Here is a 17,073-nt window from a genome sequence, read left to right as displayed (position 1 = left end):
CCTGTCCCTGGATGTCTGGAAGGTAACATGGTAGAATGCATAGAGTACTAGACTTAGAATTAAAAAGACTTTGGCTCAAGTCCTGCCTCAAACACCCTATGTTACCCTGGTTAAGTCTCTTAACCCCATTAGGTTTCAGCATCCTCATCTATAAAATGAAGGGTTTAGACTTAATGGCCTTTAAGATCCCTTCCAGCTCTAAATCTATGAACCTATGACCTCAAGCCCCTAGGGTGTCATCCTTGCTGGAACATATCTTGTGGTCCCCTTCCTCAGTCGACTATGCCTCGTTGCTGCTCCACACCATTTCCAAAATTGTGGCTTATTGAAGTTCTGAACAGGTTCTATTATGAGGTGCTGCTAAGCTTCTTCTCCGCTAAGATGTTATTGCCTTTTGTGGTTGGCTTCCTTCTCTGTTGAGAGGCTGCCATCTACTGGTGATATCTTCAGCTGCTAGGGTTTTTTTCCTCGAAGGGAGGGTTATAGCTCTTTTAAAAGACTTCTCTAGCAAAAAAAAAAAATAGGCCTCAGGTTAATCAGCACATTTCAACTCTTTTGTTAATCAGTCCCACAGTCACACCCAGCCAGCTCAGCCAAGACTGTTAAGGTCAAAGTCTTTTTTTTCTTTTAGCAATGTTGTTACCCCTCTGCATGAATTTCCCCTCCCTTGCCCTTCTTCCATATATATATATATATATAATATATATATATATATAATATATATATATATATATATATATAATATATATATATTGTGGTGAGTAAACTGCTTTCAATTCTTATCAAGTCCCCTTCCCGGTAGTATTACACTAGAGTTAACACTTAAAAATATTGGTTGGCCAGGGTGGAGCTGGTGACATTCACCCTGCGTTCTTGTTATATTAAGGTTTTCCTTACATATGTAATGTTTTGTTTCTGTGTTTACCAAACTCAGTTCCTCCGTATGAACATTTTTTCCTAAGACGATAAAACATCTTTTGGACCATAAAACTAATATTTTTTTTTCACCCTGTTGCTGCAGTCAACAGAGACTAGACCACCTCTCTCTCCCTCCCCTTCCTCCCCCCTTTCTCTCTTTTTTCCTCTGTATTTCCCTCCCTCTCCTCTTTCTGCTTCTGTCTTGTCTCCATGTCTGTCTCTCTCTTTCTGTCTCTTTTGTTTTACCTGGATGCCCTCATGAATGACTCAAGGTGGGCTGATGGTGATGTTGCTTGTTATTGCTCAGAGGCAGAGGAGGATTTAATAATTCTGTTCTGTAACTGGCAACTAAAGGAACTAAAACATAAGTATTAGCTTTTGTTGTTTGGCCAGTTCAATCACATCTGACTTTTCATGAACTCATTTAAGGTTTTCTTGGCAGATACTGGAGTGGTGTGCCATTTCCTTTTCCAACTAATTTTATAGGTGAGGAAACTGAGGCAAACAGGGTTAAGTGATTTGCCCAGGATCACCCAGCTACTAAGTATCTGAGGCCAAATTTGAACTCAGGTCTTCCCAACTCCAAACACAGCATTCTATCCACTGCACCACCATTAACATTTAAAAATTATTTTATTCAAGTTAAATCTTCAGTTACTAGGTGATGAACCAGAGCTGGTTGGAGCAACTAAATGACATTGTAAAGACCACATAGTATAGGTTGCCTATTAGTCATAGAGGTAACTTTTATTTTCCAATCCACAAGGCACAGTAGATAGACCACTAGGCCTGGAGTCGGTAAGACCTGAATTCAAATATGACCTCAGACACAAGTTATTTAACCTTTGTTTACCTCAATATCCAAAGATATAAAATAGAAATAATAACAACACCTACCTTGCAGAATTCTTTTAAGGATAAATGGGATAATATTTGTAAAAGCACTTAGCACAGTGCCTAGTACATAAATTTTACTCAGTCATTTATCAGTCATATCCTACTCTTCATGACCTTATTTGGGGTTTTCTTTCTTTCTTTTTTTTTTTTAAGTTTTAGGCAATTGGGGTTAAATGACTTGCCCAGGGTCACACAGCTAGTTATGTGTCAAATGTTTGGTCTGAGGCCAGACTTGAACTCAGGTCCTCCCGACTCCAGGGCCTGGGCTCTATCCACTGCACCACCTAGCTGCCCCATTTGGGGTTTTCTTGGCAAAGATACTACATGGTTTGCCATTTCCTTCTCCAGCTCATTTTGCAGATGAGGAAGCTGAGGCAAACAGAGTTAAGCAACTTGCCCAGGATCACACAGCTAGTAAGTGCCTGCAGCCAGATTTGAATTCCGGAAGATGAGTCTTCCTGACTCCAGGCCCAGCACTCTCTCCACAGCCACCTGGCTGCTTCTAGTACACAATGGGCACCATACAAATGCTCATTTCTTTTCTTTTCCCTAGTTGGCTTATTTTGAATTGGCATAAGAACATTCTATTACCAAATCTTATAATTTCTTTTTCTATATCTCTGGAAATGTTCCTTTCTTTCTACTTATACAGCTACTATCCTAATTCAGTCTCTTATCACCTCTTCTTATACTATTGAAATAACTTTCTAATTTTTTCCCTGCTTCAATTGTCTTCTTAATGTAATTTATTTTCTACACAGATACTAAAGTGACTTTCCCAAAGCATTGGTCTGACAATGTCATCCTCCTACTTAATAAACTATAATGACAACCTGCTATTTCTAGGATCTTAATAAATATAAAATCCTTTTTTCCCCCTTTTTCTTCTTTTACTTCTTTCTTTGTTTCCTTTTTTTTTTTCATCTAAAGCTCTCATAACCTGTGAACCCTTCCTACCTTTCCAGTTTTCTTACATTCTATACCTCAGGCCATATTGCCCTGGCCTACTTACTGTTCCTCACACATGACGCTCCATAGCCCAGATCCATAGCTTTGTACTACCTGACCCCCCTACCTAGTACTCCTTCCCAACCTTCTACTCTTAGAATCCTTGGCTTCTATTAAGTATCAACTCAATCACCACCTCCTCCAGGAGGCATTTCCTGATTTTCCCAACTGCTAGTGCCTTCTCCTCTAACATTACCTTCCATATATTGATCTTCTATGTTCTTGTTTGCATATATTTTATCTTCCAATAGAATATAAGCTGCTTGAAGGGCAGGGAATGGTTTTGTATTTTTTTCATATTCCCCAAAACTCAGCACATTGCTTGGCACTTAATAAGTGTTTGCATATTCATTGATTCTGAAGGGTCAAAGAACTCCGGGAGAGAGAAGGACTTGAAATAACAAAAACAACAATTGTACTAAAAATGAATTATACCTGTGTGGTTTTCTTAACATTTTCACATTATCCATTTGAACTTAATGAAAGAAAGAGCAGTCATTTTCATTTCCATTTGTCAGCTGAGGAGATTGAGGCTCAGAGAGATTAAATGACTTTAGCAAGATAACTAAGAAACAGTAGTAGAGTCAGGACTTATAGTGTGAGACTCTTTCCACTATACCTCATTTGCTTCAAATATACATGCATGAATTGAATGTTCTGGCTGCTACGGGCCACATGCTTTAGAGACTTGGGGTTGCTTGAGTAAAGTGTTAGTGATACAATTGTGTGGCTCCATGTAGAAGCAAGTTCTTGGTCAGGTATATGTTGTTCGTGGAAGGGGATAGTAGACTTTATATGCCAAGTAAAAGGGTTCTTCCTCCAATATACCCATATCCTGAAGCTGAGCAGAGGAAGTTAAACCAAAGATTCATACCAGACACATGTCCTAAGAACCACCAAGGACTTGTTTACTGACAGCTCTCCATACCACAGCTTTATTTTATCTTTAAATCCCAGCAAAACAGCAATTTCTAATAATTTGGGCTTAGAATAACAGAAAAGATCTAAAGACTCTTGGACCGATGACAAGAAAATGGCCCCTTACTTTGTTTCATAGTGGAGAAGAGAGGAACACACGGGGGACAGCCTTGTAGACTAACCTTTGAAAAACTATCATGAAAAAGTTTTAGCTGCCAGAATCAGTATTTTGGAGGATATTTATTTTTAGTGTGCTCTGCTCTGACATAAGCATCTTATCTCATCATGTACATGGCTTTCAATTTTAAGAATTAGTTATATTGCAATGAATAAGGAAATATCTGGGAGTAAGAATGCTTGTGCTTTCAAAGAGATGTTCATCCTTACACACTTTAGGAGCATTGATCTGTGCAGAACTTTTCAGGAGATAGCAAGAAGCACTATTTTAAAAAAATAGTAGATTGTCTTTTTATTGAGAATCTTAACAAATTATGCCTTAACAGCATATTTCCAAAGATGGTACAGTGTTCCTTCCTCTGCTATTTTTTGGTCTTTAGACACTTTGCATGATTATTAAGACTGTAGTGCAGGTTTAGGAGCTTGTATTTTTACCCTTGTAGAATTTCCTGAGGTTCTTTTTCTGAATCTTGTTGGTAATAGTCAGGAATCAAGCAATGAATCTGTGGACAACTCAGATCTTAGATAGCTTGAATGAAGGTCAAGCACCACCAGAGACCTTGGCAACTTGAAGCTAGGAGTGATCCACCTTTAGGTTATCTACCTGTTCAAGCATTTTCTTTTTCTTCCCACAGAGACTTGCATCTTGATCTTTGTCATAATTCATAGTTTCACCACACCACAAGTGGTCTTGAAGAGAAAGAGAAAAGGGGTGAAAACTACTATTTTAGAAAGGTGAATGGTACCATGAGAGATGCTACCCGAAAGTCAACAAATCAATACTGAAAATCCCCAGAGGCCTACTGACCATCCTGCCTCTTCTAAATAAATAATAAAAACAGCTAGCATTTATATAGCGCTTTTAATGTTTGTAAAGGACAGATGTTAAGTGACTTGCCCAGGCTCACATAGCTAGTAAGTGTCTGAGGCTGGATGTGAACTCAGGTCTTCTGGATTCAAGGCCAAGCACTCTATCCACTGTACCATCTAGCTGCTGAATACTAAATAAGTTCCCATTTTATTCAATTACTTTACATCAAGGAATATCATTATGACAACTAAAATGAAATCAGAGGCTTGGTGTCTATGTGAATTCATGTACTTTTGATCATAGTAAAGATAGCCCCACTGTGCCTATGCTTTCTACAATTCTTTAATATAAATAAATGTTGTATTCTGTCAAAAGCTTTTATGTCCCTTTTATTGCTTATATAATTAATTTTATAAAATATTTTCTTAATGTTAAACCATCTTTGCATACCCATTATAAATACAACTTAGTCATAGTAAGTAAATTTTAAATACTGGTATGATATTTATGTTAAGATTTTATTGATTTTATGTCAATGTTCATTAGCAATCTTGGTATACAGTTCTTATGGTCATACGTTTAGTGTTCAAAAAGATATCAGAGATCATCTAGCACAATCCCTTTATTACTTTTTATAGTAATAGGTCAGGAGTGGTTAGCCCAAGGTCACATGGATAATAAACAGCAAAGGTCAGATTTGATACCAGATCCTCTGACTCCAAATCCAGAATGCTTTCCACTGTGCTACACTGACTTTCTTTATCCTTTCCTGGCTTGATATAAGAATGATGTTTGTCTCACTAAAGGAGTTTAGTGGGTTATTCAATAAATATTTGTTGAGTGAATGACATTAGTAACTTTTTAGATAAAATTTCTTTCTGATTCAATGGTGTGGGCAGTATGAAAATCTGACAAGTTGTGGTGAGGGTAAAATGGGAGACAGGAAAAGAGTAGACAAAGAAAAGATGAGTGTAACTAATCATAGACTTTATCCATTCCAAAATTTTACCTAAGTTTGTGCCTGTGTCACAGCATTGTATGATTCAACACAACTAACACAGTATACACAATAGTAGCACAAGAAGCAGAAAGCACCACCCTCTAAGAGTCCTATTGTGTGGTTCTACTACAATGGATAAAAACTTTGTCTGTGTTCTCTCTGTTCCTGCTCAAGCCCATATTGTGGTCACATGAAGTTTGATATGTTAAATAGACATGTATTGAAGTCCTATACATTCAAGGCAATGCTCTAACTCACAGAAGTGTAACTTTAGCTCTAGAGAGAGCCAAACCAATCCCAGATTATCCATAATTTGGAGAACTCTTGGGTGGGGTCTGTAATTAACAGTATATACCATGTATATTCAGAAGGTATGAAAATTGTGATCTCTGTACACTTGAGGCTTTTAGCTTTCAAATGACTTGACATGTCACAGAATACAAACCTGCGTTCTAGAGAGAACAGAATTTTCTGGCATTAAAAATATGTACATTTATAAAAAGTAATAATAAAAAGTGTTCCTTGTACTCCAGATGCATATAGTACCCTGCCTTACCTATCTGCTCTCTACTGATTGGGGATTCAGGTTCAGGATGACTGGATCTAGGTCTCTCTACTGCTTCAGAATTTTTGGGCAGAGTTCTAGAAAGACTTCTATCTCCCTTAAGTCTAGCTATGGATTCTACCTCCACTCTATTTCTGGGAATCAGATATAGGTAACAAGGAAAGAAAAGGAAAAAGCCAGTTCTAGGAAGTCTATAAAGTCAGACAAGTAAGAATTCTATTGTTTAGCTTCATGACTGAAGGAAAGGAAAAAGCACTAACAGAAATACAGTCATCAAATTTTATTTTGGAAGTGGCACATCCATTAGAATTTGTATTTTCAGAGAGCATCATATTTATGTGGCAGTATAAAGGAGAAATTTGGGGGACTGCATTTTCTGTGCTTTATCAGTAAATATAATATAAAATAGAGAGCAATGGGACTGAAGAGATTAATAAATAGAGGGACAGAAATCTTATAGTTGAAGGTTAGGAGAGCTGATGTGCTAAAAGAGTAAGTTTTTTTATTAGGCAGAATGGAAATAAGTATAATTACATATTGGGCTAATTTTAATTATACATATTTACCCAATTGTATTGGTTTCTTTAGGACCATTATAATGTGCTGGAGCAGTAAGTATTCTTTAGTGACAGAGTTGAAATTAGTCTACATGAAGTTTTCTTGTATTTAGCATCCATAAAGCAATTTTTTCATTGATTTGAAGCCTAGCTAGGCATTCAGAATGTTCTGTGTTTAACATAAATAATTGAAAATAACAAAGTAACAGCACAGTCCTTCCTCTCATAGTAATTAGAGGGCCTATAAAATCAGCCAAATTTCACGCAATCACAGATTCATAACCTTTTCTAAAATCCTTTGATGATTGTTGACAAGTACATTGGAGGGGCTGAGAAATTTGGCAGTTGACATGAAAGGAAAGATACAGTTCAACATACTCATTATTTGGGGCAGACAATTGGATCCAAATTTTCCATATGGTTGGACTTACAAGTAGGCAGAGTAGTTTGCTGTCTATATGGAATGATTTCAGGTTAGGCAGGTTCTTCCATTTCATCTTCCTTAACTCTTGCTAGGACACACTAGAAATTAAAGATGCTTGACAGAGCCTCATAGAATCCTAGATCTAGAGCTGGAAGGGACTTTATAGGGAATCTAGTCCAACCACTTCATTGGAAAGATGAGGAAACTAAAGTTTGGTTGACTTGCCACCATGCTAGAGGACTGGGATTGTGTTGCTTTTATCTTTGTATACCAAGCACCTAAGATAGTGCCTAGTAATTAATAAATGCTTGTTCATTGATTCATTGATTGATTGCCTATCTTCTCCATTATGTGGCCAAAGTAGTTAAGCTTCAGCTTCAGTATTTGAGCTAGTGAATAGCCTGAATTAATTTCTTTAAGTATTGACTGATTTGAATTCCTTCCTGTCCAAGAGACTCTCAAAAGTCTTCTCCAGTACCATAATTCAAATGCATCAGTTCTTCAGTGGTGAGCTTTCCTTATAGTCCAACTCTCACAGCCCTGCATTGCTACTGGAAAAACCATAGCTTTGACTATATGGACCTTTGTCAGCAAAGTGATATCTCTGCTTTTTAGTTTGCTGTCCAGATTTGTCATACCTTTCCTTCCAAGGAGCAAGCATCTTTAATTTCATGGCTGCAGTTGCCATCTGTAACAATCTTTAAACCCAAGGATGCAAAATCTGACAGTGCTTCCATTTCTTCTCCCTCTATTTGCCAGAAAGTGATGAGACCAGTTGCTAAGCTCTTAGTTTTTTTGGGTTGTTTTTTTTTTAAGTAAAGTTCAAGCCAGCTTTTATACTCTCCTCTTTCACCCACATCAAGAGCTTCTTAATTCCTCTTCACTTTCTGCCATCAGGACAGTATCATCTGCATATCTAAGACTGGTGATAGTTCTCCTGGCAACCTTAATTCCAGTTTTTGATTCATCCAGCCTGGCATCTTACATGATGTACTCTACATAAAAGTTTAAAATATAAGGTGACAATTTATAGTCTTGTCATACTTTTTTCCAATCTTAAACTCATCAGTTCTGTGGTTCTAACTGTTCTTCTTGACCTGCATACAGGTTCCTCAGGAGACAAATAAAATGATTGGGTACTCCCATCTCTTTAAGGACTTGTCACATTTTGTTGTGATCCACACAGTCAAAGGCTTTAGTCTAATCAGTCAAGCAGAAGTAGATTTTTTTTTTTCTGGAACTCCCTTGCTTTCTCCACAATCAGCAAATGTTGGCAATTTGGTCTCTAGTTTGTATGCCTCTTTAAAAACCAGTCTACTCTTCTGGTAATTCTCAGTTCACATATTGCTGAAGCCTAGCTTGCAGAATCTTAAGCGTAACCTTTCTGGCATGTGAAATGACTGCAATTGTTCAGTAATTTGAGCATTCCTTGGTATTGTTCTTCTTTAGGTTTTGGATGTAAGCTGATCTTTTTCCAATTCAGTGGCCATTATTGAGTTTCCTAAATTTACTGGCATATTGAGTGCAGCACTTTAACAGCAACATCTTTTGAGATTTTAAATAGCTCAGCTGGAATTCCATCACCTCCTCTAGCCTTATTATTAGTAATGCTTCCTAGGGCCCTTTGACTTCATTCTCCAAGATGTCTGGTTCTAGATCAGTAAGTACACCGTCATGGTTTTTGTGGTTGTGTTAAGATCTTTCTTGTATAGTTCTTTTGTGTAATCTCTTCTGCTTCTCTTAAGTCCCTACCAGTTTTGTCTTTTGTAATGCCCATTTTTGCATGAAATATTCCTTTGATATTTCTAATTTTCTTGAAGGGATCTCTTATCTTTCCCATTCTATTGTTTTCTTCAATTTCTTTGCATTGCTCATTTAAGAGTACCTTATCTCTCCTTGCTATTCTCTGGAATTCTGCATTCAGTTGGGATATTTTTCTATTTCTCCTTTCCTTTTGCTTTCCTTAGCTATTTTTAAAGCCTCACCAGACAACCATTTTGCTTTCTTGATCTTCTTTTTCTTTGGAATGCTTTGTTGCTGCCTTCTGTACAATATTGTGAACCTCCATCTATAATTCTTCAGGCACTTTATCTACCAGATCTAACTCCTTAAATCTATTCATCACTTCCACTTCATGTTCATAAGGGATGTTATTTAGGTCATACCTATATGGTCTGATGGTATTCCTTACTTTCTTTGATTTAATTTGAACTCTGCAATAAGAAACTCATGATCTGAGCCACAGTCAGCTCCAAATTGTCTTGTTTTAACTGATTGCTTCTCCACTTTTGTCTTGTTATGGATGAAAAACCCCAAGAGACAGAGTTTCTGGGTAATTAGTAATCAATTTATTAATAAGACTAACCAGCAATCAATAAATTGATGGTTAGTGGTTTCTCTTGGTAACCAAAGACAACCTATGGAGAGCCTGAAAGCTTTATATACTTTTTTTAAAAAAGGGAATGCCCCTGACAAGTGAAATCAACCCTGATTGGTAGAATTTAATGATAGGTGGGTTAAAAGTCTTCAGCTCCTCCTTTTGAGAAAGGAACTTGATTGTAAGACTCAGCCACCTCTGGCAATCTGGACAGGGGAATCCATCTCCATCCAGACTACTATGGTTGGTTTTCATGAGCTGGCTCACCCTAAACTCTAATGGAGGAGAACAAGGACAGGGGCTCCTTTCCCCAGGGTAAGAACTCATCCAAACTGGATTCTGTTTATACTCTAAACAGAAGTTAGGTCTCCTAGTCAGGTGGGGTCCTGCCCAAGATTGAAGAGCATGTTCCTTGAGGGTTGGGGTAATCTCCTCAATCATTCATGCCCTTCAGAGACTGATTTTTTACAGGAACTGAGCCTTAATGAGGAAATTGAGGAGAAAAGCCTGGATCCCAATTTTATAACTGGTCATTAATATAATAGGAAAATAATTTCTCTCAGGCTGCAAAGTACATAATTAATCTGATTTTGATGTTAACAATCTGGTTATGTCCATGTGTAGTCACCTTTTGGGTTGTTGAAAAAGAGCCTTTGCTATGACCAACAAGTTATCTTAACAAAACTCTATTAGTTTTTGCTCTGCTTCACTCCAAGGCAAAAATTGCCTGTTATTCCAATAATCTTTTACTTTCCTACTTTAGCATTCCAGTCCCCTACGATGAATGTGAGTGACATCTTTTGGGGGTATTATTTCTAGATGTTCATAGGACTTATCACCTTTGGCCTCTTCAGCACCAGTGGTTGGAGTATAGACTCATGATGCTGAATGGTTTGCCTTGGATTTGAACAGATATCATTCTGTAATTTTTGAGATTATATCCCAGTACTGCTTTTCTCACCCTTTTATTGACTATGAGAGCTACTCCATTTCTAAGGGAGTCTTGCTTACAGTAGTATATGTAATTATCAGCTGAATTAAATGCACCTATTCCCTCTCCTGTTTGACCACATCCAGTTTACCTTGGTGAAGTATCACTAAAAGGTAAAAAGGTCAGAGAAAGGGAAAGGTGAAAGCATACTCACAATTTTGCAAAGGACCAGCCCTAATTATCCTGAGAAGTGGAGAGGGAAGAAAAGTAAAGGGAAAGTAATGGCTCTTTGTTTCTTTCTTTCCTTCTTCCTTCCTTCCTTCCTTCCTTCCTCCCTCCCTCCCTCCCTTCCTTTTTTTTTTCCTTCCTTCCTTCTTCCTTCCTTCCTTCCTTCCTTCCTTCCTTCCTTTCCTTCCTTCCTTCCTTCCTTCCTCCTTCCTTCCTTCCTCCTTCCTTCCTTCCTTCCTTCCTTCCTTCCTTCCTTCCTTCCTTCCTTCCTTCCTTCCTTCCTTCCTTCCTTCCCCCTCCCTCCCTCCCTCCCTCCCTCCTCCCTCCCTCCCTCTCTCTCTCTCTCTCTCTCTCTCTCTCTCTTCTCTCTCTTTCTTTCTTTCTTTCTTTCTTCCTTCCTTCCTTCCTTCCTTCCTTCCTTCCTTCCTTCCTTTTTCTCATTAGTATTATGTATGACCTGGGTACAGTTATGTCATAGGTAAATTTTTTTGTAATCACCTGTTTTAGCAGCTCTACTAGGCTCCAGGTCCCAATTACTTCTCTCTCCCTAGTTGCCTAAGACAACCTTCACTACACCTCCTCCAATCTAGCTTTAGAGTACCCTTGTTATGTGCTTATTTCTGGTGATGATGTGTATTTGTGTGTGTACATGTGTACCACAAACACAAGTTCTGAAAGTAAATAGCTCTGTACTGGATTATGGGACAGAAGTACACACTGTATAAATGATATATGGATTCTGACCAATAAGGTGGAGTAGAAGAAAATAGTAGAGTTGAGCACATCCCATCCACCAAACAACAGAATTAAAACACAACCTCACCCTCCTCAAAAAACAATAGAGCTGATCTGGATGCCCTGAGGGGTGAAAGTGAAAGTAAACAAAAATAGGTTCAGAAAGAAGCAAAAAGCTTTAGTTCAGGCTGTCAGTTGCTTTTAGAAAAATAAAGGGGGTAGGGTTTTAGCTGGTGGTAAAAGAAAAAGGCCTTAAATAAAAAGTCATGCCCCCTACCCTTTTCTCTCTAGGAAGAGGCCTCCACTAGGTCCATTCCATCAGAAGAGGGGCAACCTAGGATTTAGCCACAGATTAAAGAAAAGACTTCTCTTTCATCTCTCTTCCCCTCTGGTGGAAAGAGCTTCAGTTAAGAGCCATCCCAAAGAAGGGGGTAATCTCTGTGTACCAGATGAAGGCAGGACATGGGCTAAATTAGAGGCCCTGACTTGGTTTGAGCTCCCAGAAATGGGGGGTCCAGGTAAAGGAAAGACTGCCAGGATTAAGAAGGGGCTTAGGGGAAAGGGAAGAGTCTTAACTTGGTCAGAGTAGAAGAGACCTAGAACTCAGCCCCTGAATATAATTTTTACAAAAATTAGATTTGACAGATCTCTGGTAATTATAGAATAGGCATACAAAGAAGTATATCATGAGAAGTTACAGTAAATTTCTCAGCTGTGCATGGCACCTTTACAAAAATTAGCCCTGTATTAGGATATTAAAACCTTACAAAGAAATGCAGAAAAGCAGAAATATTAAACACATCATTTACTAACCACAATACAATAAAAATATATGTAAAATAAAAGGCCACTAAAAAGTGTTAAAAATCAACTAGGGACTAAATAACAATCTTTAAGAATTGATGGTTCAAGGAACAAGTCATGAAATTATATATAATTTCTTTAAAGATAATGATAATAATGAACCTAAAAAATTTTTACTAAAACTTTTGGGATGCAGCCAAAGCAGTCCTTAAGACAATTTTTATGTTTCTAACCACTTTCATTAACAAAAAAGAAAAAGAACAGATCATTGCATTGGTCATTCAGATTTAAAAAAAAACCTAGAAAGCCAACAAATTGAAATCCCCTGAATAAATACCAAAATAGAAATTCTGAAAATCAAGGAAGGGATTAACAAAATTGAAAGTAAAATGACAACAACAAATTACTAAATAAAACCAGGAGCTATTTTTAAAATAAATAAACTATGAACTAATTTGATTAAAAATAACAAAGAAAACCAATATAAAAAATAAAAAGGAGAAATCACAATAAATGAAGGAATAAAGAATATTACTAGAAACTGTTTTGCCCAATTATGTTCCAAGAAAAACATCAATTTGAATAAATTATTTCAATGTTATATAATTAACATTTACCAAAAAAATATATAAGTTAACCAGATTAACAGAACAAGAAATAGAAAATTTAAATTAATCTCAGAAGAAGAAATTGAACAAGCCATAAATGAACTCCAAAAGAAAAAAAAAACTTCAGGACTAGATGGATTCACAAGAATTAATTTAAATATTACACAAACTGTTTGGAGAAATAGCAAAAGAAGGGATTCTGTCAAATTCTTTGCATGACACAAACACTGTCTTGTATACCTAAACCTGGGGTAGTCAAAACCAAAAAAAACACAAACAAAATTGTAGATCAGTATACCTAATAAACAATAATGCAAAAAATTTAAACAAAATATTAGCCATGAGACCACAATAGCATATTACAAAGATTATACACTATGACTAGACTGAATTTGTACTAGAAATGCAGGATTTCATATTAGGACAAATATAAACTTAGTTAACCATAATAAAACTTAATCAACCATCAATATAAAAAATGACAAATCATTTATTCTATCTATCTATCTATCTATATATCAGTATATCAACATCAATTATATAACTAGATTAAGAAAAAACTTTTGACAAAATAGAGCACCCATGTCTGTTGGGGTAAAAAAAAAACCCACTAGAAACATAGGAATAAATGTATTTTTCCTTAACATGATAAATAACATATTTCTAAAGCTGAGAACCAGCATTATATGCAAAAGAATAAATTAGAATTCTTTCCAATAAGATCATGGGTGAAATAATAATGTACATTGTCACCACTTCCATTTCACATAGTATTAGAAATGTTGGCTATAGCAGTGAGAAAGAAATTGAGGGAATAAGCATAGGCAAAGAGGAAATAAAACTATCACTTTTTGCAGATAATATGATGATATATGTAGAGAACCCTAGAGGGTCAACTTAAAAATTAATTGAAACAATAACTTCAGCAAAGTTGCAGGGTAGAACATAAATCCATATAAATCACCAGCATTTCTCTATAATGCCAATAAAATGCAGCAGGAATAAGTAGAAGGATTCTACTTAAGATAGCTATAGAACATATAAAATACTTGGGAAGCTGCCTACCAAGATACACACAAGAACCTTATAAAGACAACTAAAATCACTATTTACAGAAATAAAGGCAAACCTAAATTAGTGGAGAAATATTTATTGCTTGTGAGTAGGCTGAACTAATATAATGAAAATGACAGTATTACTGAAATGAATTTATTTATTCAATGCCAAACTAATAAAACTACCAAATACTTTATAAAACTAGAAAAAATAATAACAAATTCATATAGAGTCACAAAGTTTAAAAATCTCAAAGAAAATAATTTTTAAAGGAGGAGGAGAAGAAGGCCCAAGAATAATAGAACTCAAACTATACTACAAAACAATAATTTAATTTGGTACTGGTTAAATAAAATAGAGTGATTGGTCTGTGGAACAGCAAACTGACTTAGTAGCCTGGTGTTAGATAAATAGAAAGCCTCCAGTTACTGGCATAAGGACTTACTATTTGGTTAAAAAAAATAATTTGGAAAACTGAACAGCAGTATAGTAGAAATTAGGTTTAGAACAACATCTCACACATCTTGCCATATAACATAAAAACGTAAATTAGAGAAACAAGGAAGAAATTACTTTTCACAATCATTGGTAGGGGAAGTATTTGTGACCAAACAAGGGATAGAGATGATCACAGAAATTAAAATGGAAATTTTCATTTCAGTTAAGATTAGAAGGGAAATAGCTAAGGGGAAAAGTAAGTTTCCTGGATTAAAATGTCATTTCCAAAATATATGAGATTAATTCAAATTTATAAAAATAAGTCATTTCTTAATTGATACGAATTAGATAATTATCAAGAGAAGAAACCAAGGTTATCTACAGTCATGTGGGAAAATGCATCAAATCACTAATAATTAGAGAAATGCAAATTAAATGCTTCTGAGATTACAGTTTACACCCACCAGATATTACAAAGAAGACCAAGAAAAAAAAAGTTACAGGGAAATTGATACATTGTTGGTGGAGTTGTGAATGGATCCAACCATTCTGGGAAGCAATTTGGAATTATGTATGAAAATTTACTAAATAGTACAACCCCTTTGAGCTAGCTATAAAACAGCTAGGCCTATATCCTAAATAAATGAAATAAAGAGGAAAAGGCACTATTTATAAAAAAATATTTATAATAGCTCTTTTTATTGTCAAAATTTTTATTATCAAAAAACTGGAAACTAAGGAGGTATCCATCAATTGGGAAATGAATGGCTGAACAAATTGTGGCCTATGAATGTAATGGAATACTATGTGCTATAAGAAATTAGGAGAAAGACAGTTTCAAAGAGACATGGAAAGACTTGTGTGTACTAATGCAGAATGAAATTAAGAGGATCAGAAGAACAATTTATACTTTAACATCAACATTATAAAAATGAATAATTCTGAAATACTTAAGAATGTTTAACAGTTAAATGATCAATCATGATTCTAGATGTGTGATAAAGAAGAATACTATTCTGCCTCAGGACAGAAAGATGATTAACATGCAGAATAAGAAACATTTTGTAGATATGACCCATGCACAAATTTGTTTTACTTAATTGTGCTTATGTGAGTCTATAATTCTTTTTTTTTTAGTGGAGGGAGGGAGAGATGTAGGAAGAGGGGGGGAAGGAATGCCTGATAACTATTCATTAGTTTTCTTGTGCCACATTTTTTCCCCTCTTTCCAGATATTTGTTATAATGGATGGCTTATTAGGCAGAGGGGATGGATATATTAAAAATTAATATGATATAAAAAGGCAGTAGTACATATGGAAGTTTATGTCCTCAAGATTATTAGTGTTATTCCTCTTTTTAAAATTATGTCATTGGAGTTTTTAATATCACAATTATTTTCCAATATACCCTTCACTCCCGTTTAACTCTCCCCAGCTACAAAGCAAAACAACAGAGCAAAACTGAGTAGCAAAGTAATCACACCCAAGTGTATATCTAGTGTCAGTTCCCTAATCAGTTGATTGAAGATTATTGTACCTCCAAAGGATTAACTGAAAGACAGATGCACCACTGTCTGTCTCACAGACATTAAACCTGTTCATCTCATCTCCAAAGTGGCAATATTTCTCCCCTTCAGTATTGATATACCCTTTTGTCCATTATTTTGCAAAATTTCTTTTCATTTTGAGAAAGCCAATCCATCTGTTCTTCAAACACCCTTCCAGTAGCTGCCCATTTGGATTCAAATGGAATACTGAAAAATTTTGTTCATAGAAAAAGGTTGTTGCAATTGCTACTTCACTGGTGAAATATAAATTTTAATCAATGTGTCAAAATACATGGAGTAACAGGTGTGTTATAATTTACAAACTGAGTGTGCCAAATTGCATGGGGAGTGTTGATTGGGATTGTCCAAATGGAAAGTCGATTTGATCACTGAGTTACATAGCCAAAATATCCATGAAATAACTTACTTAAGAGAATTGGATTTTGATTATCACCAAACATACTTCCTTCTTTAATATGTTAGGCTTTTACACCTTTAGTGAGAGTGGTGTAAACACACTTTGTATCAAGAGCAAATCCTTTTCATTATAAGTGATAAAATACTATTTCTGTCTGCTTCAGGTGCACTGAATTCTCCAGCAGTTCATTTTAAAGATAGAAATTACAATAGGGAATGTTACTGACTACTGGGAAAAAATCCAAATATCCTTCCTGTAGGTAAAGCAGTTCTCACAGAAATCAAATGCAAAACCTTTTGTCTCCACTAGCTTGTGGATTTTTATTTTCTTTAGTATTCACCAAAGTTTACTTTTCAGCAATATCTGCAACCTGAACCACGGTCATGTAAAGAATGGTCAATGTTGTGAATGCAAGCCCCAGATCATGGAGAAGAAAGGCTTGGTGTCTTTCACAAATCCATGCAAATGTTTCTTTTGAATTTTAAATTGCTCATTTGAAAACACTTTAAACTGCCTGCCTCATGAATATAGTCTTGTCATCAGTTTAGCAATATACTATGCACATATCTAGTCTTAGAAATAAAAGAAAGAACTTGGCATCCCGGTCATTCAGATGAAAAAAAAAAGGAACTTTAATTGCCTACAGAATTTTGAGG

At 35.9% G+C, this 17,073-nt stretch overlaps 1 pseudogene; it reads right to left on the bottom strand.

Annotated features, from left to right (window-relative positions):
* Positions 1-4,230: 4,230 nt before the first annotated feature.
* LOC110210260 (large ribosomal subunit protein uL29 pseudogene) lies at positions 4,231-4,954 on the bottom strand (annotated as a pseudogene).
* Positions 4,955-17,073: the final 12,119 nt, after the last annotated feature.

The sequence above is a fragment of the Phascolarctos cinereus genome, unplaced genomic scaffold (genome assembly GCF_003287225.1).
Source record: "Phascolarctos cinereus isolate Bilbo 61053 unplaced genomic scaffold, phaCin_HiC Scaffold_2;HRSCAF=192, whole genome shotgun sequence".
In the NCBI taxonomy this organism is placed as follows: domain Eukaryota; kingdom Metazoa; phylum Chordata; class Mammalia; order Diprotodontia; family Phascolarctidae; genus Phascolarctos; species Phascolarctos cinereus.
This window is presented reverse-complemented; position numbering and strand designations above follow the sequence as displayed.